At 40.3% G+C, this 27139-nt stretch overlaps 1 long non-coding RNA gene across 1 annotated transcript; it reads right to left on the reverse strand.

The window, feature by feature from the left end:
- Positions 1–1993: 1993 nt before the first annotated feature.
- On the reverse strand, positions 1994–26559 carry LOC308679088. Its single transcript, XR_014028694.1, has 3 exons — positions 26475–26559; positions 18035–18088; positions 1994–2119 (listed from the first exon to the last, which is right to left on the reverse strand). It is a non-coding gene; the product is annotated as an uncharacterized lncRNA (long non-coding RNA).
- Positions 26560–27139: the final 580 nt, after the last annotated feature.

Below are 27139 nucleotides of genomic sequence, written 5' to 3' on the forward strand. Positions count from 1 at the left end.
GGCGATTAATCATTCTCATCTATCCTCAGCCAGCCTGCTTCCTTACTCCTTATTTTGAACTAGTCCTCATCATGGTAATAATTGTCAGCCTACTCTTATCAATATCTCAGCCTTGAATTAGCATACTGGTGCTTCCCTAAAAAAGTTCATAGTTATATGGTATAAGATGTTTTTATTCCCCTTAAAGTAGAGGTAGTATTTTGCAAATTGAGAGCTGCAGTAAGGGGGGTGGGAAATTTGGAATTTTCTTTGTTGTTTTTTTTTAAAAACTGTGATAGCCTATTTCAAGATATACATTACAATGCCTATGTTTTCAAAGTATAATTCCAAAACAGCAAGGAATTATGCCATTACATTTAAGTTTGAAGGTAACTTGAAAGCTAAGGATATAAAAGACTGATAGAATCTCTCAAATTTATGACTTTGATTTAAAATTATCAGTGGGGGCCATACTATTTGGAAATTGTGGGAGTTAAAGCCAAGACGTTTGGAAGATACCTAAGTTAAGTCTGATTAATGGTTGTTATTGGTTTTGGCTCCTGTAACAGCATTTTTCCTGCTTGGAAGAGAATGGTGAGGGAGAAGCAACATCTTACTGTGGAATTCAGGGGCATAGACAAAACATGGGAACCGATTCCATATCATTGTGGGGGAAAAGAAAAATATTGAATATTTGGGAAAATATTTTTAAATTTATTTATATATTTATTTATTTTAGATAATGAGATAGTTGGTCTTAGCAAAAAAATAATAAGCTTGTAAGGGAGTTGTGAGACAGTGTTTACCTTTTAACAACTGAAAAGCAAGATATATTAGAGAAAGAAGAAAAAACTACGATCTTCCTTAAATCTTTTTTTTTAACAGTTGAATATGTGGAACAAGAATGAGGGTAAGAGACAATACAGGTGAATGGATGTACTCAGTAGATATCAATCAAAAGGGAATTTAGGAACCTGTCTGAAACCATTCTAGAAAGATACTAGGTTTTCTGGACAAGTGTTTTGTTATAAAGGAAGGCTTTGGGTCAACTGCACTATTACTGTATTTTCCAGCGTATAAGACGACTTTTTAGCCGATGAAAATCATCTCAAAAGTTGGGGGGTCATCTTATACGCCCAGTCGTCTTATACGCCGGAAAATCAGCGAGCCCGGGAAGGCACGCCCTCCCCTCTCACTGTGGAGGAAGCAGGGTAGGCTGGCATCTGGCGGGAGCCGGCAGGGCAGTCCTGCGCACGCGCACGCTCCCCAGCTGTTAAGGAACACTCCTTAGCAGCTGGGGAGTGCGCGCATGCGCAGGACTGCCCTGCCAGCTCCCGCCCGACGCTCTTCCCTCTTGAGGCAGCATTGCTCCCCGGCTCCTAAGGAGTCCTCGGGGATGCTGCCTCAAGAGGGAAGAGCGTTGGGTCCTGCCGGCTCCTGCCCGACGCTCTTCCCTCTTGAGGCAGCATCGCTCCCGGCTCCTAAGGAGTCCTCGGGGATGCAGCCTCGAGAGGGAAGAGCGTCGGGTCCTGCCGGCTCCCGCCCGATGCTCTTCCCTCTTGAGGCAGCATCCGAGGACTCCTTAGGAGCCGGGGAGCGATGCTGCCTCAAGAGGGAAGAGCATCGGGCGGGAGCCGGCAGGGCAGTCCTGCACACGCGCGCACTCCCCGGCTGCTAAGGAGTGCTCCTTAACAGCTGGGGAGCGCGCGCGTGTGCAGGACTGCCCTGCCGGCTCCCGCCAGACACCAGCCTGCCCTGCTTCCTCCACAGTGAGAGGGGAGGGCGTGCCTTCCTGGGCTTGCTGATTTTCCGGCGTATAAGACGAAAAATCTTGAAAATCATCTCAAAAGTTGGGGGGTCGTCTTATACGCCCAGTCGTCTTATACGCCGGAAAATACGGTAATAAAATGAGAAATATTTAATGCACTTCTGTTTGATTTAAATAACATCCAACAATATTTGGATGCCCTTCATATTTTAATTCCATTTAAGTTTACAGCAGTTGGATCCTGTATCGGTTGCTTTCAATTGGGCTGGGCAGAGGTCTTCACTCCTTGTCTTCTCTAGTTTTAAATCTTCCTTCTCAAGCACGGATGAGAGGATCCGAAATTCTTTTCATCTATCAGATTGGCCGTATGATCTGTTCAGGAGACAGTAAAAAATAATAATAATCAAATGAAATCTACAGCGTAAAAGTGCTTTTGCAATCATTTAGATTTCTTCCATACCACAAGGGTACAAATGGCAAGTTATAGGAATTTTATTATGGCCTGTAGTAGTGCAGAAAGAAGGAAGTTGCAAAATGCCCCAGTTAAAGGCACTTGGAATTTTGAATAGAATAAGTCACTGGGCAAAGATAACGTGCAAAGTCTTTGTGCATCCTCTGGAAACTAATAAGTTAAAAAAGGTAGTGAGGCTATAGTTCTTTTCCATCGGAGAACCAAGTATGATAGCATGTGAGTCTGAACCAAGCTCCAAGATTATTTAATTGGCTGAAGGAATTGTATTAAGTGCTCAACAATTCTTAGGGCTGTTGTTAATAAAAGAATGGGGGCAATTTGCAGTAGTCACAAACTGCCATTGTGGGTAGATTTCATATGCCTGAAAATTCTCTGGTCAGATTTCTTACACAGTAGGGGTGGGTGGTCATATGGAATCCTGGAAGCTTCTTGAAGTTGTATCCTCACTTTTTTGCTCTCTAATTATCAAGCCTCAGCATTATAATCTCCACCAATCTCTTTTAGGAAGTACATGGCATCATGGCAAACATTACACCCTCTACATGCTGCTCCCATTAGGATATGTCTTCTGGACTGGCTAATAACCAAGCCAGTAGAGGGCACCATAATACACAAGAAGCGGTTCCATGGACCACAGTCAGCAGTGAGGAAATATCTTAATACTGACATTTTAAGTTACTCTAATAATGTCCCCAGTTAAAATGGAGGGAAAATGTAGGCATTTATGGGAAACTATTAATACACACACACACACACACACACACAGCCTGTATGAGAAGCAACAGGAGAGGTTTTTTTCCCCGAAATCAGGCCACATAGCTAATCACCATGGGCATGGCTCTCTAGCATTTTTGCCATAAGAGTGAAATCTAAACCTTACCTTCAGATACTGTAGTTAGTGACCAATGTTTACAGGACCTGGAAAATAGGACTCCACTTTGTATTGATATTTTTTCCTTTTTTAAATTTTACACGATTGTCACAACTTTGAAGGTTCTGTCTTTGTAATTTTGAATATTAGGAACCACAGTGGTAGGAACAATAATGTGAAATGGTAAGGTTGGAATTTGGTTTCTCTTTGATTCCTTTTTGTTGCTGTTGTTGCCTTCAAATCAGTGTTAACTTCTGGTCTAGTGGGGGAAGTGGTTTACCATTGTCTTTGTAACCAGCCCAAGGTCACCCAACTGGTTTCATGCCTAAAATGGGACTAGCATTCACCATCTTCTGGTTTCTAGCATGATGCCTTAACTACCACACAAAACTGGCTGTCTAAACTACCTACACAGAGTTTAAATTATAACAATCATGTGTTTATCCAAAAATAAAAGTATGCCTGAAGCAAAATCACACTATGAGAAATTCTGAATGTTTTTAACTGAAGGAAAAATGAAGTACTGAATGTACTTAGTTCCTATCTGAATATATAAATGTATGTATAAATCTGATACTTACTCAGGAAAATTCTGGATACAGGAATCAATAGATTCATCCTTATATTTATATATTTATATTTATTAAATTTTTATACTGCCCTTCTCCCGAAGGACTCAGGGCGGTGTACAGGGCAATAAATATCAAAATATACATACAAAAGTTAAAGATTAAATAATTATGCCCAATATAATACAATAATTAAAACAATGTTAAAACCAAATCCAAACCCCAAACCCATCAGACCAGGCCGGATTGTTCAAATAGATAGGTTTTTAAATCATGCCGGAAGGAGCGAAGGTCGGGGGCCGTCCGGAGCTCAACTGGCAAGCGGTTCCATAGGTCTGGCACACCCACAGAGAACGCCCTCCCCCTGGGGGCCACCAATCGACATTCTCTGATCGGAGGCACCCTGAGGAGGCCCACTCTGTGGGAGCGCACTGGATGGAGGGAGGTTGACGCCGGCAGCAGGTGCTGCCGTAGGTAATCCAGACCCAAGCCATGTAGGGCTTTATAGGTCATTACCAGCACCTTGAATCTCACCCGGAGGGCAACTGGCAGCCAATGCAGCTCGCGGAGCAGAGGTGTAACATGGGAGTATCGGGAGACCCCCAACACTACTCGCACGGCTGCATTCTGCACCAGCTGAAGCCTCCGAGTGGTTCTCAACAGCAGCCCCATGTAGAGAGCGTTGCAGTAGTCCAAACGAGAGGTCACGAGCGCATGAGTGACTGTGCGCAAGGCATCCCGGTCTAGATAGGGCCGCAAATGGCGCACCAGGCGAACCTGGGCGAAGGCCCCCCTAGTCACAGCTCCTATATGGTCTAAGGAGAGCTGTGAATCTAGGAGGACCCCCAAGTAGCGAACCCGATCTACGGGAGGTAATAACTCACCCCCCATAGTAAGAGATGGAATAGTATGCATTTCCCGAGATTCCGGCACGCACAGCCACTCAGTCTTGTCAGGGTTGAGCTGAAGCCTGTTCCTCCCCATCCAGACCCGGACCGCCTCCAGGCAATGGGACATCACGTTGAGGGCATCACTGGGGTGGTTTTGGGTTGAAATAAAAAGTTGGGTATCATCAGCATACTGATGATAACCAACTCCAAAACCACGAATGATCTCGCCCAGAGGCTTCATATAGATGTTGAACAGGAGAGGCGAGAGGACCGATCCCTGAGGAACTCCACAAACGAGAGGCCTCAAGGTTGACCTCTGCCCCCCTGCCAACACCGACTGCGAACGCCCCAGAAGGTAGGAGGAGAACCACTGAAGAACTGTGCCTCCCACTCCCAATCCCCTGAGACGCCGCAGCAAGATACTGTGGTTGATGGTATCAAAAGCCGCTGAGAGGTCTAACAGGACTAGGACAGAGGAACAACCCGTCCCGAGCCCGCCAGAGATCATTCACCAGCGCGACCAATGCCGTCTTCGTGCTGTACCCGGGCCTGAAACCCGATTGGTACGGGTCCAGATAGTCAGCTTCCTCCAAGAACAAAGGGAGCTGATGCGCCACCACGCTCTCAACAACCTTCGCGAGAAAGCGAAGGTTGGACACCGGATGAAAGTTATTTAATACAGCTGGGTCCAGGGCAGGCTTCTTGAGGAGGGGTCTCACCACCACCTCCTTCAAGGCAGCGGGAAAACTACCCTCGCCCAAAGAAGCAGTTATCACTGCCTGGAGCCAGCCTCGTGTCCCATCCCGGGCTGCATAGACCAGCCAGGAGGGGCACGGATCCAATAAACACGTGGTGGAGCTCAGCTTCCCCATGATCCTGTCCACATCTTCAGGAGTCACACGATCAAACTCCTCCCAGATAATATTGACAAGACTGCCCTCGTCCTCATCGTCAGACTCTGACCAGTCGGAGTCTAAACCGGTCCGAATCCGAGCGATTTTGTCCGACAGATGTTGACTAAACTTCTCGGCACGACCCTGCAAGGGCTCCTCTCTCACCTCCTGATTAAGGAGGGAGCGGGTCACCCTAAACAGGGCAGCTGGGCGATTATCTGCGGACGCGATGAGGGCGGCAAAGTGATTAGACCTCGCCGTCCTCATCGCCGCGAGATAAGATCTCGTAAAAGACCTTAGTCGCAACCGGTCGGATTCAGATTGGCTTGATCTCCAACAGCTCTCTAGGCCCCGTCTCCGACGCTTCATCTCCCGGAGCTCCATGGAAAACCATGGAGCCCATTGGGATCTGCACCGGGTCAAGGGCCACATGGGTACAACTCGGTTGAGTGCCTCCGTGGCTGCCCTTTCCCAGGCTTCCACTAGGGCATCGGCTGAGCTGTGACCAAAGGAGGCAGGTGGGGACCCAAGCGCCGCCTGGAACTGCTCAGGGTCCATTAAGCGCCTAGGGCGGAACCATCTCGTTGGTTCAACAACCCCACGACGAGGAGTGGCAAAACGAAAGACCAACCGCAGGAGGTGATGATCGGTCCATGACAGGGGCATGACAATTGGGGAACCCCCACCCAGATCATCTAACCACCGTCCAGATAGAAAAACCAAATCGAGCGTGTGACCCCCCCCATGAGTTGGACCCTGAATAACTTGCGTCAGGTCCATGGCCGTCATGGAAGCCATGAACTCCCGAGCTAACTCAGATGATCCCCCCAGGGATGGTAGATTAAAGTCACCCAAAACCATAAGTTTGGGGAACTCAATCACCAACCCTTAGGTCATTCATAATCCTTAATTATGAATGACCTAAATCTCAGTCATATCACAATCCAATGGAAAGAGAGTGAGAAGGATATAGCGGAGGATATTAATAATAATAATAATAATAATAATAATAATAATAATAATAATAATAATAATAATAATAATAATAATAATAATAATAATAATAATAATAATATAATAATAATAATTTTTTATTCATCCACTTTCTCATTCTTGTTTAATTTTTCACATCCTTCCATTATCACACAGACATTTATTTTGATTAAAGACAATAATTTTAATTGTATTAATTTATCTTTCATGCATTTATAATTCCTTAATAAGCTTTCTTTTTAATTATGCAGAATAAATATATTAACATTTCTGTAATTTATATACCATTAATCTACATGAAAGTACATCAATAAAACAAAATTAAAGCAATAATAATAATATAATAACAGAACACACATTTATCATCCCTCACTTGCAGCTCTGTCTTCTTCACAAGGTTCCAGAAGGCCATTAAAGAAGTTCTGATCTGAGCTTGCATACAAAGGAGGGTGTGTCTTTCAGTCTTTTGTCCTTATAAGAACAAGCCTCATATTTCATTTTATTTTAATCATATTAAGTAGTGTCACCTGAGACTTATGTCTCACACACCAATTTTTATGGAGTTGGGCAAACTTTACCCTCCTAATAATATAGGACTCATAAATTTCATCTTATTTAAATATTAAAAAAACAACCTGTCAGGTCCTCCCTCCCTCTTTACAAACCAACGTGGTTTGATTTATGGATGTGATGATCTGGCCATTGTGTGGGTCAAGAGGTCTTTGGACTGCCCTATTAAAACCAGCAAATTACATTGCTGATGTTCAACAGGAAATCAGATTTCAACAAAACAGATGATGGAGGCTACTAAAAAAAGTTGTAAATACACATTTTCCCAATATCTTTCATTTATGGCTATGCTGGCTAAATCTAAGGCTCCTGTCAGTTATAGGCCATACATTTCCTATTTTCACTTTAAGTAGTAAAAAATAGAATGAGATTGGAAAAACACATGGAAGTATCAACTGGCTGGGATGTGGGGAATTTATTTATATAGATGATTTATATAGCTGCCCATTTTACCCAAGTGATTCTAGGGAGCTTACAAGGATTAAAGCAAAACATGCACAATATTATTATTATTGCCCCCATACCTGAGGATAAACAAACCCTAGTAACGGGGAAAAAGCTAGCAGAGCTCATTTATCTACCTAAACACTTAAGGAAATAAGACCTTGTGAAGGGCTAGCAGGGTTGGGACCATTCAAATGTCTCAGGAGATGCTATTCCACAGGCCAGATGCTGCCACTGAGAAGGTACAGCTTCAGAGTAAGACAAAATGATGACTGTTTCTTACATACCTGTACAAAGCGCCAGTTTGATCTAGTGATTAAAGCTCCAGTCTAGAAACCAGGAGACAAGAGTATCTGCCTTAAGCCTGAAAACCAGCTGGGTCACTCACTCCTGGCCCAACCCACTTCACAGAGTTGTGGAGAAAATAGGAGGACAAAAGAATATTAGATATATATAAAAATAATAATGGTGGAATAACCATTCTCAGGAGAGTGCCAATTTGGAAGGACAGAGAAGAGGCTTGTTTTGTTCATTTATTTATTCTGATTGGTTACGATTTCTTTTTATAGATATAGTTAGTTTATTTGTAAGCTGCCTAAAGTTTTTAAGGAGATGGGTGGCCTTGAAATGGCATAATGGCAAATAAATAACCTTGTCGCTAAGTTGTCTTTTAGTTAAGACCAATGTTTCTCAACCTGAATAATTTTAAGCTATGTGGATTTCAACTCCCAGAATTCCACATCCAGCCTGACCAGGCTCAAATTATCTTATTTAGGACACATTAAGTAAAAACGTCTCTAGAGAAGGCCCCAGTGCATGGAAAGAGAAGAAGACAGTGATCAGCAGCAAAGCAGACAGGCTCATTTGTAGTGACAGTGGGTGGACTATTAGAAGACCTGAAAACCCAGATTAGGGATAGGTGATCCTGGAGAATGAATGTCTGTCTGTCTGCCTGCCTGCTGCGACGTCTCAGAGGGTTAGGAGTGGGAGGCACAGTTCTCCAGTGGTTCTCCTCTTACCTTCTGGGACGTTCGCAGTCGGTGTTGGCAGGGGGGCAGAGATCGACCTTGAGACCTCTCATTTGTGGAGTCCCTCAGGGATTGGTTCTCTCGCCTCTCCTGTTCAACATCTACATGAAGCCGCTGGGTGAGATCATTCGTGGTTTTGGAGTTGGGTATCACCAATATGCTGATGATACCCAACTTTTTATTTCTACCCCAAACCACCCCAGCGATGCCCTCGACGTGATGTCCCGTTGCCTGGAGGCGGTCCGGGTCTGGATGGGGAGGAACAGGCTTCGACTCAACCCTGACAAGACTGAGTGGCTGTTCGTGCCGGCATCCCGGGAAATTCCGATTATTCTATCATTGGCCATGGGGGGTGAGCTATTACCCCCCGTAGATAGGGCCCGCAACTTGGGGGTCCTTCTAGACTCACAGCTCTCTTTGGAAGAGCATATTGGAGCTGTGACTAGGGGGGACTTTGCCCAGGTTCGCCTGGTGCGCCAGTTGCGGCCCTATCTAGACCGGGATGCCTTGCGCACAGTCACTCATGCGCTCGTGACCTCTCGTCTAGACTACTGTAATGCTCTCTACATGGGGCTGCCCTTGAGGTCCACCCGGAGACTCCAACTTGTGCAGAATGCAGCCGCGCGAGTTGTCTTGGGAGCTTCCCGATACTCCCATGTTACACCTTTGCTCCGCGAGCTGCATTGGCTACCGGTTGCTCTCCGGGTGAGGTTCAAGGTGTTAGTTATGACTTACAAAGCCCTTCATGGCATGGGTCCGGATTACCTACGGCAACACCTGCGGCCGGCGTCAACTTCCCTCCGTCCAGTGCACTCCCAGAGAGAGGGCCTCCTCAGGGTGCCGCCGATCAAAGAATGCCGATTGGTGACCCCCAGGGGGAGAGCGTTCTCTGTGGGCGCGCCAGACCTTTGGAACCGCTTACCGGTTGAGCTCCAGATGGCCCCCGACCTTCGCTCCTTCCGGCGCGATCTCAAAACATTCTTTTTTGAACAAGCTGGCCTGGTCTGACGGGATGGGGTTGGGTTTTTAAAACTAGTTTTAATTTTAATATGGATTGATTTATGGGCATGATGTTTAATGGCTTTTTAATTTTTGTATTCGACTTTTACTGTGTATTGCCCTGTTCACCGCCCTGAGTCCTTCGGGAGAAGGGCGGTATAGAAATCAAATTATTAAATTAAATTAAATTATTTGATTGCTAAGAGTTAACACCAATTTGATGGTACATAATCAATTTAAAAAATCTTGAATCATGCAGTAGGGTTGGACATACAAACACTTGATTTTAAGGCTTCTCTGACACACTCCTGTGAGCACTCTAGACCTTTTTCTCATATGTAAATACTGCAACCCTCATGAAGATGGCTGAGTGATTATTTGTTTCCTTCATATTACAAAAAATAAAAGCATTCCCTGCCCCAGGTGGTGGCTTTATTTATATCTGAATCAGCACAACAGAAGCTAAAATTATAAAGTGTTGGAATATAGATAGTCCTTGACTTAAAACAGTTCATTTAGTGACCGAAGATACAACAGCATTGAAAAATATGACCATTTTTCACAGTTATGACATTTGTAGCATCCCCATGATCATGTGATCAAAATCCAGTGCTTGGCAACTGACTCGTATTTATGATCATTGCTGTGTCCTAAGGTTGTGATCAGCTTTTGCAACTTTCTGAAAAACAAAGTCAATGGGGAAGCCGGATTCACTTAACAACCAGGTTACTAACTTATGACCTACTAACTTATTCACTTAACAACTATGGCAAGAAAGGTCATAAACTGGGGCGAAACTCACTTAACAACATTTGGGCTCAATTTTGATTGCAAATTGAGGACTACCTGTATGTGCAGCTCTAGGTCTAGGCTACTCAGCAGTCAAGATACATGGCTTCTACACAGCTTTGAACTCCAATATATATATTTACACAGTTTCTAGTATCATGGTATATAATAACATCTGTGGTTTGTTGGATTCAGATCTCCCTCCTTATTTTGTCATACTCGTCAGTCTTAAAATCAGTACCAACATTTATTCTCACACCCAAGGATCACTGCCTGAGAGAATGTACATGCACACGCATGTAGTATTATATAATCTATCACCACAATTAGATATTGCTGCAGGCTTTTCTCCATCTGTGTGTGCAATGTACTTTGCAGTCATCTGTACTATGTCTCTTGGAAAACATGAAAAATGTTCTTTTAATTGAAGGATGCTTAGAAACAATAAAAAAGATGCTCTTCTACATTTTCAACTAGAACCTTATCAGTTGCTGGGTGCAGAATGGCAAACCTTAACCTCAGAGTTTCTAATAATATCTTTCAAAGTTGTCTTGGTTATATTTTTGAGCTCTTTTATTGCAGAAGGGTGCTGCTACTGTTGCAGATTTGTACTCCTCCTCCTTCCTTGCTAGAGAGTGTCCCACAAGCAGATGAAGACATTCACTTTGGGAATGTAACAAAAATGTGTCCAAAACCCAAGGGCAGCTGCTAGAAATAGAATCATACAGAAAATGAAGGATTTCCACAGATGCCCCTTAATTAACTTTTTTATCTAAATTAAGTAAGTGAAAGAATAAGACTTCCACCCAAGACAATTTCATTGAAAATCTATTCTTCAAATATTAAAAGCAAATTCTCTTTTTTAGTGAGCTGGATGAAAATATGGCAGCATATTTGAGGGTCGGCTCTGCTTTGTCCACACCCCTGAAGCTTTGCACTGGCACGCCACAGGGCTGTGTGCTTAGCCCCTACCTGTACTCTTTATACACTTATGATTGTGCATCATCTGACCCATCCACTGCGATAATCAAGTTCGCAGATGATACAACTGTGGTGGGTCTTATTACAGGTGGGGATGAGACAGCATATAGGGCGGAGGTACAAAAACTATCCATATGGTGTAGTAACAACAACTTGCACCTAAACATCGGCAAGACGAAAGAGATGGTGTTAGACTTCCAGAGAAAAAAGGAGGAACCTGCCCCACTTTACATCGGGGAGGACTGTGTAGAGAGAGTTTCCTTCTTTAAATTTCTGGGAGTCTACCTCTGTGAAGATCTGACCTGGAAAGTTAACACAACTCAGGTGGCTAGAAAGGCCCAACAGAGGCTTCACTTTCTTAGGGTCTTGCGGAAGAACAGGGTAGAACAACAGCTAATGACCCTCTTTTACCGGTCTACTATAGAGAGCGTCCTCTCGTATGGTATTGTGGTTTGGTATGCTGGTCTGACAGCCGCGGATAGGAAAGTATTACAGAGGGTAGTGAGCACAGCACAAGACATTGTGGGCTGTTCCCTGACACCACTGGATGACATCGCCAGGGCTCGTTGCCTTGGAAGAGTGAGGAAGATTCTCAGGGATGACTCACACCCTGGACGGTATCTCTTTACTCTCCTACCATCCGGTAGGAGATACAGGAATATAGCCAGCCGTACCAACAGGCTGAAAAATAGCTTTTATCTGTGGGCTGTTAGGCTTTTAAATGGGACATAATCTTATGCAGAATTGACTTGGGAGGCCGGTGTGTGGTGTAGTTGGTTCACATAGTGTGGTGGGATGGAGGGTTTGTTGTCACTGTGTGTTGGGGGAGAGAGCACGGGGGGGGGGGAGGCTCAGCTAATCTCAATGTACACATGTTGTACTTTGACAATAAAGGTTTATTATTATATGGAACAAGTTAATATTCTCACAAGCTTATTTACAGATTCTCTCTCTCTCTCTCTCCCTCCCTCCCTCTCTCCCTCTCTCCCTTCCTCCCTCTCTTTTGTCACACCCACACATAGTCTGCTTGTCAATGATGTCAGTCAGGATTTACACGTGTGGCCAGGCTACTGGGGTTGCCAGAAAGAAAACTGAAAATTCCTTTCCAATGAAATGGAAATGAAATAAATTGAAGGGGAAGACAGAAGGAAAATGCCCAGATATCTGCACAAACCTAGATTTTAAAAGGCATTATTATGACCAGACAGATGTTTAAACTGGATTTGGCATTTCGTCCCATCTATCAAGTCCTTTTGGATAGGCAGATATTTAACAATATTAAAAGTATCATCGCAGGATGTAAACTCTTCCAATGCTTTTTGTAATTTATTAATGTTAATTGTATTTGTTTTATTGGCTGCCCTTCTTGTCAATGCCAGTAGTATCTGACTGGTACTCTAGATATTTTAGGATTGTATCTAAATTACTACATTACTATTGGTACTATTTTTACTTTCTTTTGCCATAGTTGTTCTATTTCTCTTTGTGGGACTTTGTGTTCTGTGATTTTCTCCAGTTCTTTCTCTTCTATTCTGCTGTACCCAGTTATTGCAATGTCTACCATCTAGAATTTTTTTGTTTACCTTTCTTACCCACAATTGTTACAGTCGGAGTGGTGTGTAGAAGATGGTTGTTTGAATTCTAAAGTCCCAGAACACTTTAGCTTCTTCATTTTCTATTAATTTGTCTATTTTCAGTCTAGCCAGTTTTTACTTGTTGGCAAGTGGTATTTTCTTGCAGATATTCCAGTGCACCCTTCTTCTTTCTTTGTCATGCGGTTGTTTGTAGTCAGTTGATGCAGTCTTCTTGCAGCAGCCAACTAGGTCCTCCATTGTTTCTTCAGCTTCTTTACAGACATGATATTTGCTATCTGTTGTCTTTTCAATATTCATTTTATATGCATTTGTTCTTAAAGCTTGGTCTTGCACAGCCAGAATTAACCCCTCTATCTTTGCCAGGTCTTGTTAATCTGCTTTGCTTGCTAATTTTTTTATGTACTCACTATATAATACTTAGCCTTGCCATGTCTCCTTTCTGTTCCTTTGGTTTTTCTTATAGGCCAGTTTGGTCTCTTTGATATTGAGTAAGCATTCATGGTGTACTCATTTCAGTGCAACTTCTTCACTGTCCTTCAGATATTCTTCCAACGTCCTTTTTTCCTCTTCAATTGTCTGGTATACTCATAACATTCCATATCCATCTATGCTTCTTAATAAATAGAGTCTCTCAATGTTGCTGCATGGATGAAGGGGGCATGTTTCATTGTCTTCCTATTCAGGGCTCTTAATTCAGCTTGCATCTTCCATTATTCCAGCTGTATATTTAATGATTGAAATTGCCAGATGTCAATTGCCTTGATGGTATTTCTGCCACTGAGTTTGTTATTCTTCTTAGATATCTTCTTCTTCTTCTTCTCATTTTTCATTCTCATGATGTATTCACTAAATGTCTATGGAGATTCTCAGTCATCCAGGTCATGGTTGTCCCAAAGGTGCTTTTTCACAAAACAACTGGACTTTCTTTTTTCTCTTTGAGGACGTTTCGCTTCTCATCCAAGAAGCTTCTTCAGGTCTTACTAGATGGTGGGGAATGGAAGGATTTATATTCCTTGCATTTTTTTAGAGAGTCGTTGATGCTACCTTGAGGCTTATCTGTGTTGTCAGGGTCACCTGAGTAGTGCAAATGGGTGAGGAGCCTTCTTGGAACTGCAGAATGGACTGTGTTGTAGACTGGAGATAGATGATGTCATATCCCTCCCCCTCTGTTGAGAGAAGGGTGTTCAGTTTTGACAATGATAGCCTCTTTGACCCCTCTTTCAAACTAGTGGTTCTTTCTGTCCAAAATGTGGACGTTGCTATCTTCAAAAGAGTGGCCTTTATCTTTTAAATGCAGGTGGATTGCTGAATCTTGTCCTGATGTGTTTGTTGTCCTATGTTGTGAAGAAACTTCTTGGATGAGAAACAAAATATCTTCAAACAGAAAAAAGAAAGTCCAGTTGCCTTATGAAAAAGCACCTATGATGTATTCATTACTAAGCTTCTTGATGTCAGTGTGCTTGATATAAGTAGCCTGAAGGATGCCCAGATATTTGTAATGGTCTTTTTCATCCAAATTCTTGATGACATTTCAGTAGGACATCTTGTCTCCTTCAGTGTTTTTTATTTTTCTCTTGCTGATGATAACATTGGCACATTTTTTTTCAGTCCAAATTCTACTACAGCAGCTTGATTGTACATTTGGACAGTGTTGAGCAGCAATTCTGTTTCAGATGATGTTTTTTGTACATTTTCAGTTCGTTCATGTAAAGGAGAAGGATAATCTGGCAGATTTTTTTTCTAAACCTTATTAAGTTTCAAAGACAGATAAAATACAAATTAACACAAAAGAGCTTTCTTTTTGGTCTTTTGGTAGGGTGCTCTTCAGAAATATGTTTCTGAAAAAGAATAACCATGTGGCCTTTTAACAAAAGCCACTTTGTGCCATCCCAGAAGTAGGCACCATTTTGAGAGCAGTTACAATTTTCAGATCGTGGTCACTTTCAAAATAGCATTCGCTTCTGGGATGGCATGTGATGGCTTCTGTACAAGAAGACTGCACAGCGCATCAACTGATTCTCTTTGGAAAGGCAATCTTTGAAATAAAGTGGAGCAAGGCATGATAGGGCAGGGAGGAGGCTTCAGGATGTGGGACCTAGCAGGATGGGAAGCAGGCTCAATGCCTTTGGGGACCCAGTCAGGTGGGAAGAAGGGTTAAGAAACCTAGTGGAGTAGGATGGGGGGAATGTTGGGTGGGTGGGTGGGAATTACAATGTCCCTCCAGTCACTTGTAAGGGCAGGAGGCATAGGAGATGACCCAGGCTGAGCCTGAGGAAGGGGTCAAATGTATAATCAGTTTCAAGTCCTCTCGCGTCCGCAAGAGATTTAAGTCCAGTCCACCTTGAATTCCATTGATTCTTATCTATAGCCAATTTGCTTTGACCATTAGTAGTTCAGATTCTTGTAGAAATTCTTAGCATGAAATTGAACTGCCTTGACAGGCAGATTTCCAATCACCTGAATTTTGATCATGTGACTGCAGATGTGCTGGTAGAACAGGTAGTTCTGTAAGATGTTTCTCATTAATATATAAATCCCTTTCAGAATCAGGGTTTTCCTCTACAAAAACATAATTCCTTTGATCCAGTTGTGCATAAGCAAACCATTGACACATATAATCTTTCTTTTCCAGCTCTTCCCTTGTTTTTAATTTAGGTCCTCTTTCAGTAAAAATCAGTAAATCAGCATAAGTCAGCCAAGTTTGTATAGCCATCATAGCTCTTCTTTAAAAAAAAAAGCTTCCTGGTGTGACAACCATAAGGGATTTTAGGAGACAGTCTTGCTTTGTATTTATTCCAAACTGAGTATGGCAGTTTCTAACAAAATGTTTTTTAAAATTAAGTTTAGGTTTGTTAAACCATAAATAGCAGTGTTAACCAAATTTCAAATTATGTTCCTCTAGGTCCAATCTTCTATTCTTTGAAGTCACCCATTCCTTCATTTGTACCAAACAATGTGCCACAAAATACAATTTTAAATTTGGTAAACCTAGCCTACCTATTTTGTTCACATCTTGCAACAGTTTGTATTTAATTCTTGGTTTCCTACTTTGCCATATAAATCTGGAAAGGTCTTCTGCTATTGTTTAAAAAGTAAATCAGTTGTCAATACTGGTATGGTTTGAACTAAAAACAGCATCCTAGGTGAAACATTCAACTTAATAACATAAATTCTGTCCAAGAATGACAAATATTATTTGCCCCATCTCACTAGATCTTTTTAAATATAATTCCGTAATTTAACATAATTATTCTGAAATAACCTGCAATTCATATTAGTAGAAATAATCCCTAAATATTTAACTTTCTTCTCTATTGCAAGGCTAGTCTTTTTTCATCAAAGGTTTTTTTTTTCTTGCAAGTTCATGCTTAACCAACATCTTCATCCTCTCTTTATTAACTTTAAGGCCTGCCACTTTACTAAATCCCATGCAGGGTAGAGTGCATCTCTTCAAGAATGGATGGTAGTGTCTTCCAAAAGAGCCTAATCTCTGATTCTTCAGTCTATGGGTGTAAACGTTAGTTTTCAGACAATTGCTTTTCCAATATTTTTATTTTATTTTATTTTATTTTTATTTTAATTCCATTTATATCCCGCCCTTCTCCGAAGACTCAGGGCGTCTTACAAGCTTAGCAGTAGCCTTCATTCTATGTATATGCCTGCTTATTAGGGCTTTCACACACACACCCAAGCGGCATTATTACAAAGTCAGCTTAATTGCCCCCAACAATCTGGGTCCTCATTTTACCTACCTCGGAAGGATGGAAGGCTGAGTCAACCTTGAGCCTGGTGGGACTCGAACCTGCACTAATTGCAGGCAGCTGGTGTTACTTAAGGAGGCATTAGCCCACTGCTCCACCAAGGCTTTTGAATTGGCAATTCAAGAAATATTTGCATTTCATTTCTGAGATTTTTGAAACCATTGGCATTATTATGAGTTTGCTTGCATAATAAGAACAAAGAGGAAGTTTTCAAAATTTTGCACAGCCATGAACTACCTAGTCCAGCTGGGCCAAAATTCAGAGAAAATGAGAAAGAAAAAAACCCCACAGAGGGACTTATATTTGGAGTGCTTAAGTTTAGGCATGCTACAGTTTGTTTATATCCTTTCTTAGGATAAATACATTTAATTTAATAACATTACCTCTGAAAAAATGTAAGACTGTATGGCCATTGTTTGATTTGTGTGAAATTTCTCTCCCCTCTAATTTGTTCATCTTAAAATAGAAACAGAAATCTTAAAGGCATTCACAGACTTGCTGTGAGAATAAAAAATATTTGTGTTCTTTAAAAATTGCACAAGCATGCATAAATTAAATGTCATGGTAACGGGTTGCATTAATAGTTAATGCCCTTTAATGATTTTCCCGATATAATTGATTGTTGATATTTGATGGAAATTGTTCTATGTAAAGCAAGTAAAAAACATTAAAGATGGGCAGTGTTTATCTATCTACTCATCTTTAATAAAGGATATAAGTGGCTCAGAAACAGTAACAAGTACAATGACAAAAATGGAATAAGAACAGCAAGAAAATATAATAAGAAGTTAGAGACAATATAAAATCACAGAACAAAACATATAGTCTTCATTGATAACATGGCTATGTCATGGCTATACTGTTTCTGAAAGCACTGTATTTTAACTTCATATATACAATCATTCATATGTAGGCATTGTATCTCTTGTGAATCAAATAGAGAAGGGTCTCTTAGAAATTTAATTCCTGCTAGACTTGAGCCATTCTGGGAACTCTTTCATTGTTCCACCTCCCCACCAAGCTGTTTCCTAGGACCCAAATGCTTGCAATCTGTAGGCATTAGTACAGAATTTTTGACGAGCCGTATTCTCTTCCCTAGTACCATGATCAAGGATAGATTACTGTCTTTTTTGTCAATGACTGTCTTTCTTCTAGGAATCAAGGAAAATCAAAAAATGTTTTAAATGCCTGCTGTTTCCTAAAACTTCTGAAGTCAGAAAGTATGCACAGATTTTGTTCCACATATTCCTCCAAAGAGGTGCTAAACATATTTGAGATAGAATCCTTATGTCCTAAATAATCAGAGTGAATGGCAGCAGCTTTAAGTTATGCAAAAAATGTGATGTGGAAAGATAAATTGCTGTCCCTTCTGCTTGCCATGTGCCTATTGGTTTTCATTAAAAAAAAACAATGATGTAACCTTAGTTTTCACCTTGATGGTTTTCCCCATCTCATCTCTTCTTGCAGACTTCTCTTAACACTCCATCTGGAATAATAAAGATATTAAGACATAGTTTGAAATTTGGAGAAACAAAATGGTTCAGAATAGAAAAAGAAGTGAATTTGAAACAGATTGTACCCATATCTGCCTAACTAGTGTACCGAATATATTATCAGAATGGCAGCAATGGAAATGGAATGAGAACTGAAAATTGAAACACAGTTTATGATGTATAAACACTATAACTATGTTAACTGAACACAAAGAAGACTTAGAGGAGCTCAATAGGAAAGTAAAAAATGCATAGTAAAAAGTCCAAGTTAATGTTAAATATTAGGAAAATAAAATTAATGTCATTCTTCCTTCCTATTTAACTTGCAGTTGCTGGTAGATAATTTTGTGTCTTGAGCTTAAGAATTAATCATGATAGCAGTACAGTGGAGATGGGAATATTAATTATTTTATATGAAAGAAAGCAATAGGAAACTTAAATAAGATAATGAAAGATAACATTATTTCAGTAACAATAAAGATCAGCATAGTTATTGTTTAGCTATGTAAATCTTAGAAACTAAACATTAAGAAAACCAAGATCATGGCATCCGGCCCTCTCAATTCCTGGCAAATAGATGGGGAAGAAATGGAGGTAGTGACAGATTTCATTTTCCTGGGCTCCAAGATCACCGCAGACAGGGACTGCAGCCAATAAATTAAAAGACACTTGCTCCTGGGGAGGAAAGCCATGGCAAATCTAGACAGCACAGTAAAAAGCAGAGACATCATCCTGCCAACAAAAGTGTGTATAGTCAAGGCTATGGTCTTCCCAGTTGCAATGTATGGCAGTGAAAGTTGGACCATAAGAAAGGCTGAGCGCCAAAGAATTGAAGCCTTTGAACTATGGTGCTGGAGAAGACTCCTGCTAGTCCCTTGGACTGCAAGGCGATCACATCAGTCAGTCCTAGAGGAGATCAACCCTGACTGCTCTTTAGAAGGTCAGATCCTGAAGTTGAAACTCAAATACTTTGGCCACCTAATGAAAGGAAGGACTCAATGGAGAAGAGCCTAATGCTGGGAAAGGTTGAGGGCAATAGAAGAAGGGGACGACAGAGAATGAGGTGGCTGGATGGAGTCACTGAAGCAGTAGGCATGAGCCTAAATGGACTCCAGAAGATGGTAGAGGACAGGAAGGCCTGGAGGAACGTTGTCCATGGGGTCGCGATGGGTCGGACACGACTTTGCAACTAACAACAACATGTAAATCTTTGTTGTTACTAAAATGGTATCTTTTTTCCCAATGGGAGTGTGTGGCTGTGAAAACTGAAAATTGAGAAATAGCAAGAGAAAGAAGATAAATATTTCAAATTACAGATTTAGAAATAATTATGGACTTCATAAAAAAACTATCAATTGGTCTGGTCTGAAACAGAGAATGATTGGTCCCTTGAACCAATTATCAGCAACTAAAAAAACTAATGTGTTGTCAGGGGATGAGGGCCTAGAAAAAAACAATTATGCTTCACAATGTTTGGGAATAAAAGGAGAAGGCCATCAATAAGTTGTATAGATGGATTCAAAGATATTATTAGAATATCCTTGGGAAAGCTGTGATTTACCAGTGAAGAGAAATCAAGATGAAGGACATTTCTTCATATAATCATGAGAAGTCAGGCCAAATTTGACATCCTATAATTAATTCACTTATATATGCTCCTTTCAGATGTTAATTTATCCATTTAGAATGGATTTTTGCAATATTGCATCAGGGCCAAAAGTACATATTTGAGTTCATTTTCTAAACTGGCCACAACTCCAACTGTTTCATTCCTACATAACATGTTATAGTGCAGAAATATTGGAATTTCTCAAAGAAGTTCTATTCTTCCTGAAATACCTCATCAAATTTTCTGGGCAATTTCCCTCTAAGAAATTGCAAAGATTACCCTATTATATTCTTCTGATATAAATGTATATAGAATCTGAAATACATTGTCTTTAACATGCACTGATTTTCATTTTGTATTAGAACTTTTGGTTTTTTAAATTCAGTTTCTTCTAATATAACCACAGAAAAGAACAAGATGGCCCACATTAACTGAAGCTGAATCCAATCCAACCTTACACACTGCAGTGTGTTAATAAACTCGGGTCTGTTCAACCAATCTTCCCAGCCCTGACCCATCTGGCTTTCCAAAGGCCAAGAGAATTTGGCTGTGAAGGCATACTCTGAGAACAAAAGATGGATTGTCTTGAACAAGATGCTGGATCCTCCAGGCGCCCCTCCAGGGCATTTTCAGCTTCTGTCTAACCATGTGATTTTAAATTGTCTTATGCCATACCATCTGGACAAGAGAAGATGGCTGATGTCTGTAAGATACCTTCCAATAATCCCTTATAGCTCAGAAAGTCTCAAAAATAGAACAGATCTAGTACACAAATTAGCATAACCTGAGTCAGCGTTTAGCCCAAAATTTGTTTAAAGTGCCCAAATTTTAAAGCATAAAAAGCATATAAAGAAATATGTAATTCTTCTCAGGATGAAATGTGCAATCAAAATGTTAGGACTCAATACCTACACAAGCATATTAAAAGTACAAATTAAAGACATAACCCTAAGGGGAAGAAAACACAAATTGTAGAAGAATATGATGAGCATAAATCATTTATGCAACTTGAATGTGTCTTCTTCTGATTAATGCCCTCTTTGCTGGCTAACTAAAAGAAATTGCAGAAGAATTGAAATTAGGATAGAAAAGGAAGGGCAAACTCGATTAGAAGGTAATAATATTATATATCGATATACTAGGTTGATGGTAGTCCTAATTTAATGGGATCTCTCAATATCTATATCCCCTTGTCTGACTTGAAAGAGAATTGATTTTAGCCATTTCAACAACTTTAATTTTCTAAGATAGTTCATTGATCATTTTTACTTTTTACTGTAGTTCTGCCTGTTATTATAAGCTTTGTCTATGCCTATGAAGGTTCTTTAGCAACAGTGCTAGAATTAGATTGTGATTGCATTTTTCTGGAAGCCCTTCCAGCCTGGCTTGTAGCCATGATAGTCTCTCATGAAATACCAATGAAGTCTCATATTGCTTAGCTTTTTCAAGATCAACCAAGATCAGCAAGCTATTGTCATCAGAATCTCCCACCTCTCACTCTGCACACACTAATTTTCAGGCCTGACCTACCATATAATGTGGAATCCTTGATGATCTTTTAGCTTAGTTATTTGCTTTGCAGACATTTACTTGCAAATAACCAAGCTTGCAGATGTTTCATTACCTGACTTGGTAACATCATCAGTGCTAATCAATGTGGAATTTGCTGGCTATTTATATTCATTCAGTAGTTTTCCTGCCAAGAGTGTAGTTCAGGGACGCACTCTTCTAGTCGTCTGTCTATCTGTCCTGTTCAATGGCTGTTACAGTCCTTACATTGTATGTTATAGAATCGATGACTGCTGGGTTTCCCCCCCCCTCCTTTAGCATCTTTTTGTTTACTTAAGATGTTTTGGAAAGCTTTGATTGGTTTGAAAGTGGGGAAAATATGTATATCTGGAAAATGGTGAGAAGACCCAACAAGTCAAGACTGGTCTGCTTTGTTCCCTTCATTTAATTGTCCTTTCTCACATAATACCCCATCCTACTACTGTTCGTGTTAATGTCAGTATTAACACTGTTCAAAGAAACAAACAACAGATTGAGAACCTGGTGTTTCCCTTTTTATATCTAGTTCTACCCTAAGGGAGTATCCAGATGGTAATCTTAGTAACAGCTAGCTTATTCCAGTTCATATTAACCCTTACATCTGAGAGTACATTTAGACCTGTCTATGCTGCAGAGTATCATCTGCACCAATTTACTGGGATTGAATGTTGGTGCTATTTTTCAACCAGTGTACTTTTGAGCATGTGCAGAGAGGAACTCACAGATTCTCTCCTAGAAGCCAACAGTAATGGCTAAGAGATGCATTGGTTAACAATTATCTGTACTTCTGTAGAGAGAACAGCTACCTAAAGTGAGAACATAGGAAATCAAGTGGGGTGATCTAGAAGTATCTGGAAAGGGAATGAAATAAAGACGATTCTCATTTAATGATGGACCAGAATTTCCATCACTAAGCAATGAGTCCATTAAATGTGACATCATGTGACTGCATGTTTTAGCGACAACAATTCCAAAATTTTCCGGTTGCCATCTTTAAGTGGATCCCACAATGTTGTTAAGCAAAGACTTCACACGGTCACTATTTGTAACCTCCCATTGGCTTTCCCATTGACTTTGCTTGTAAGAAGCTGACAAAGAAGCTTGCAAATAGCAATAGCACTTAGAATTATATAATACTCCATTGTGCTTTATAGCCCTCTCTAAATGGTTTACAGAGTCAGCATATTGCCCGCGACAATCTGGAGCCTCATTTTAGTGACCTCAGAAGGATGGAAGGCTGAGTCAACCTTGAGCCGATCAGAACTGAACTCCTGGCTGTGAGCAGAGTTTGTCTGCAATCCTGCATTCTAACCACTGCGCCATCAGGGAAATGATGACCATGTGACTGTGAGACTTTGCAATGTCATAATTGCAAACCTCAAGCTGAGTGTCTAGATTGCAGTCTTGTTACCATGATGTGACAGCTGGAACTTGAAGGGCTGGTTTTAAGTATCATTCATTCAGTACCATCTTAAATTTGAATGGTCCCTGAATAAGTGGTGATTAAGTAAGCACAGCTTTACTTTTGGAAAATCCAGGTTTCTGTTTCATCTGAGGGAGGGTGAGAAGTGGAGACTTTTTAGGAGACCTAAAAAGTATATAGGATTGTGCAGAGAACTGGACCTCTGAAAATTGATGTTCTTAGCATTAGCAGAGATGGAAGCGACACCTCATTTCAAAATTGCTCCCATGCTTTCTTCTCTCAGGTGCTTCCAACCATTAGGGATGGCACCATACGTGCATCTTATCTGGTTTCTTACCTGCAATTATTGCCATCCCAAATTTTAACTAGAGAACAGGTTGCCAGACAACTGACTCTTAACATGGTGGTAACACATAAAACAGGGTCTGGAGGCTTTGTAGGCCCTCATCCTCCATCTCTCCATGTTAATGCTCATTCATCTGGGTTCCCACTTGAGAGGATTTTGGCTACTGACACTTTCTTCATCCCTTTCACATTTTAAAAACAAACCTCCATTTGTTATTTTTTGGGGGGGAGAAAGTTGGTGGAAAGAAGCAAGTTCTTAATTCTGATAGTTTCCTAATAATTTGCTACAGTGGCTTGTACTGCTTCTAAATTATTCATTGCAGGTAGTTTTATTAAAAGAGAGTCAGTTTTGTCTAGTCTAGTGGTTAAGGCAGTAGATAAGAAAGCAGGAGAGTTCGAGTTCTAGTGTCATCTTAGCCAGGAAAGTCAGCTGGGTGACCTTGGGCCAGTCACTCCCTCTTAACTCAACTTACATAGGGTTGTTGTGGGGCAAGTAATAGGAAGAATGGATGTTTTGGATGTGTTCACCACCTTGAATTATTTGTAAAAATAATAAAAGCAAGATACAAATAAACATTGAAACTTTGCATAAAACATGGGATAATAGATGGTGTGATAAGCTTACCCAGCTAAGTATTATAATTTCACAATAGCAGAAATGGGTGCAAATACATGAGCCCTTGGAACATGTGACATGGTTTCATGCATTATGCAAAGCCATCATGTGATTTGTTTGCTCTGGGCTTAGAATGTTATCTGAATCCAAACTCTATAATTTATAAAGAATATTTTACAAATCATATTTATTATTGGGGTCCCAATACGTTACTGTCCTTGCAGAAACTTCCTTTAATACTGCTAATCCTGCTACCTCCACCTCCCTTTTAAAAATTGTTACTATTTCATTTTAAACTTAAATGGTGCAATTTTCCATGTTGCAACTAAAGCAACAGTCTTCTGAATCATATTTATAAGGAAACTCTTTAGCATATTGATCAGTGTAATAAGTGGATACAGTTCAGTACATATTTATTTTCCAGAAAAGAAGACAGTTAAACTGGGAGTGGACTGTGAATATCTTGTACGGCTAAAATGAAGGGTTGAGAGCATCTTCACCATCTTGCCTTTGTGAATGGCTGTGCCTATAGAGCAAGGGTGTCAAACTCAATTTCATTGAGGGCCACATCAGCATTGCGGTTGCCCTCAGGGGGCCGGGTGGGTATGGCCAGGGTGGGCGTGGCCTACTGGGTAGGCGTGGCTAGAGTGCGTATGGCCTACTGGGTGGGCGTGGCCAGCTCTCCATCGTTCGCATCAAGGGTGCCTATGGGGGCCTGGGCAGGAGTGGGACAGATCTGAGGGTCTCTGGCAGAAGGAGGGTCTCTGGGCCAAGGCAGTGGGGGTCGTTCCCTCACTGTTTCCAGGATGGCTTCGTGGGCCGCATGAAACCACTTCGCGGGCCGGATCCGGCCCCCGGGCCTTGTGTTTGACATGTCTGCTATAGAGGTAGCTATTTCAGGAGTGTTTTGGACAAATCTCAAATGTGCCTCTTGGCCCCAATTGCTTCAAGGGTCCTATGAACCAGAGGTTGCATTTTAACAAACTATGGCTTAGTGTACTGCGGGAAACCCAGCTACCTCCTTTCTTTCCATTAATGAAAAGGGTTAGAAATTATCAAATTATGCCTGTACAGAAGGCATCAATGCTCTTGACTTATGTTTGTAGTAAGCTATCTATGTTTCTGAACCATTTTCCTGCATTTTCTGAAATCACAAAACATTTTATCTTGGGGAGAATGCAGTTGTTGTTTTTTAAAGAAGTTACTATAATACCTGACAAGGGAATGTACTTTATTGAGGAATATAATCCTCTATAGATTTTTATCTTCACATCAATTATAATGGAAAATTCTGTCCTTTTTCTTTTGTTCTTTAATCACTGGGTAATCTTTCTGCAAGCAAATGCTCTAGGCCCTTGCAGTTAATGAGAAAACAGTGAATAAAGGAGAATAGTCTCATCATCAGTTGAGTATCCTTCATTAAATATAGATTTAATTTTTACCTAATTATTGCACGTCTCATGGAAATGATTTCCAGACTGTGTCACTGAAAAATCTTCTGATGTCACAAACCAGCCTTTTGCAGCTGGTGCTCTCTAGATGAACTAAATTTTAATTCCTACTCACCATTAAGGGGGTCTAATATAGCAAAATCAATAATAGCTAACAAATATATTACAGTAAGTATTACAATATTGCTGTCTCAGTGTTCAGTTCTAGGGACTGTCCAGCTCATTCTTAGCAATTTCCAGTTCAACATGAGATTTGATAAATGCTGAACTTGAAAGTGTAATTTATTAATTAAAATATTTGGGGATGTAATATTTTATATCTTTTGTATTGATTACTGTATATAAAAGATATGTTACAAATAATAACATATTATTTATATATCTCACTTTCTTTTTATTTGAATTTTTGAGTATCCAAAGAGGAAAGCTAGTTGGTTTTGGGTGGATCAGAGTGGATCAGAGGAGAAGCATGGTAAATTTGGTATCTAGTGTGACAGGGTATGGAGCAAAATGGAAAATGCATTCAATCCCTGGATCATACTAAAAATGTCATGATGAAAGAAAGTTATTTTTCTTTTCTGGATGGCAGGACTTTCGTTTTTCAGCAAGAATTCTTTAAGTTGCCATACAAATATGCAAAGGATTTGACTCTCTGGAATCTCCCACACCACAGAATTTGTGAAAATCAACTAAAATACCAATTTTCCAAAATATTAAAGGTCCACATTCTCCAGTCCATTTCATATCTTAGCTGAAAACAGGTTGTGAAAATAATAGTCATTATAATATACAGTATGATTTAAATAATAATATTGAGTTCTAGCAAGATAGCTTGGAAGGAAAATGTGTTGTTGTGCACATATAGGTCAACATCAATTTAGAACAATTAACCAGTGGAACAACCTGCCTCCAGAGGTGGTGAATGCTCCAACACTGGAGGTTTTTAAGAAGAGACTGGACAGCCATTTGCCTGAAATGGTATAGGGTTTCCTGCCTGAGCAGGGGGTTGGACTAGATGACCTCCAAGGTCCCTTCCAACTTTATATATATTATTATTATTATTATTATTATTATTATTATTATTATTATTATTATTATTATTATTATTATTATTATTATTATTATTATTATTATTATTATTGTCAGCAAGGGAGAACAAGGGCCAGTGATAAATCACAGTGAAAGTTTCATCATTTTGTTTTCAGTGTAGTTAAGAAGTGATGCCTTTCTCTCTATATATGTATGATCTATTTCCCTCCCTTTCAATCTATTGGATTGGATATGGTGTATAAATATAAAATATTAAATAAGTAAGCTTATAAGAATAAATATTTGTATAAAATGTCACGATGTTTATACTTTTTAAAAAGGAAAGTACTTAACTTACCCACTCTTCTTTGATAGGGAAAAAAAACTGTAGAATGTTGATCTGGAAAATGATCTGAATTCAGCTCCCTGTTAATACATATTCCATAACTAGTTTTTGCTTCTCTGAAAAGTAGAAAATTCAGGGTGGGTTTCAGAATATAGCAAACAATGAATTTCTAAATGAATGCTCTTTCCAGGGTAAGTGATAATAAGGAAAGAAGAATCAGTCTTTTTATAGAGAATATTTTTTTAAATCAGTGAACTGTGGAAGTATTTCCTGTATTATTTATTTATTTATTAATGTAGAGATAAAATTTAAAAGCTAAGCCATGGTTTGTTTCACTACGGCTTATTGCTCAACCCACAGTTGTCTTTGTTCCCACTTCATAAGATGCCAAAAACTGTACCCTAAAAACTTCAGACACTAGATTTGCACAACACACTAAGCTAAATCAAGCAGCGGATGCAGACCCTGGGGTCTATTATTTTTATTTTCTGTTTGAGTATTATACCCAGATCCCTTCTTGTATTTGGTTTGTATTGATTTTTCAAGTTATTATTTGTAAACTACTCAGACACAGCTGGAATTGAAATAAAATTAAATAAATAGGATGGCATAGCATAGTGGGTAAAATGAACCTCTGTAATTTAGGGGCATGTCCATTAGCTGTAGTTCTCATTCAT

This window comes from Vipera berus, assembly GCF_964194415.1.
Source record: "Vipera berus genome assembly, chromosome: Z".
NCBI classification, from domain to species: domain Eukaryota; kingdom Metazoa; phylum Chordata; class Lepidosauria; order Squamata; family Viperidae; genus Vipera; species Vipera berus.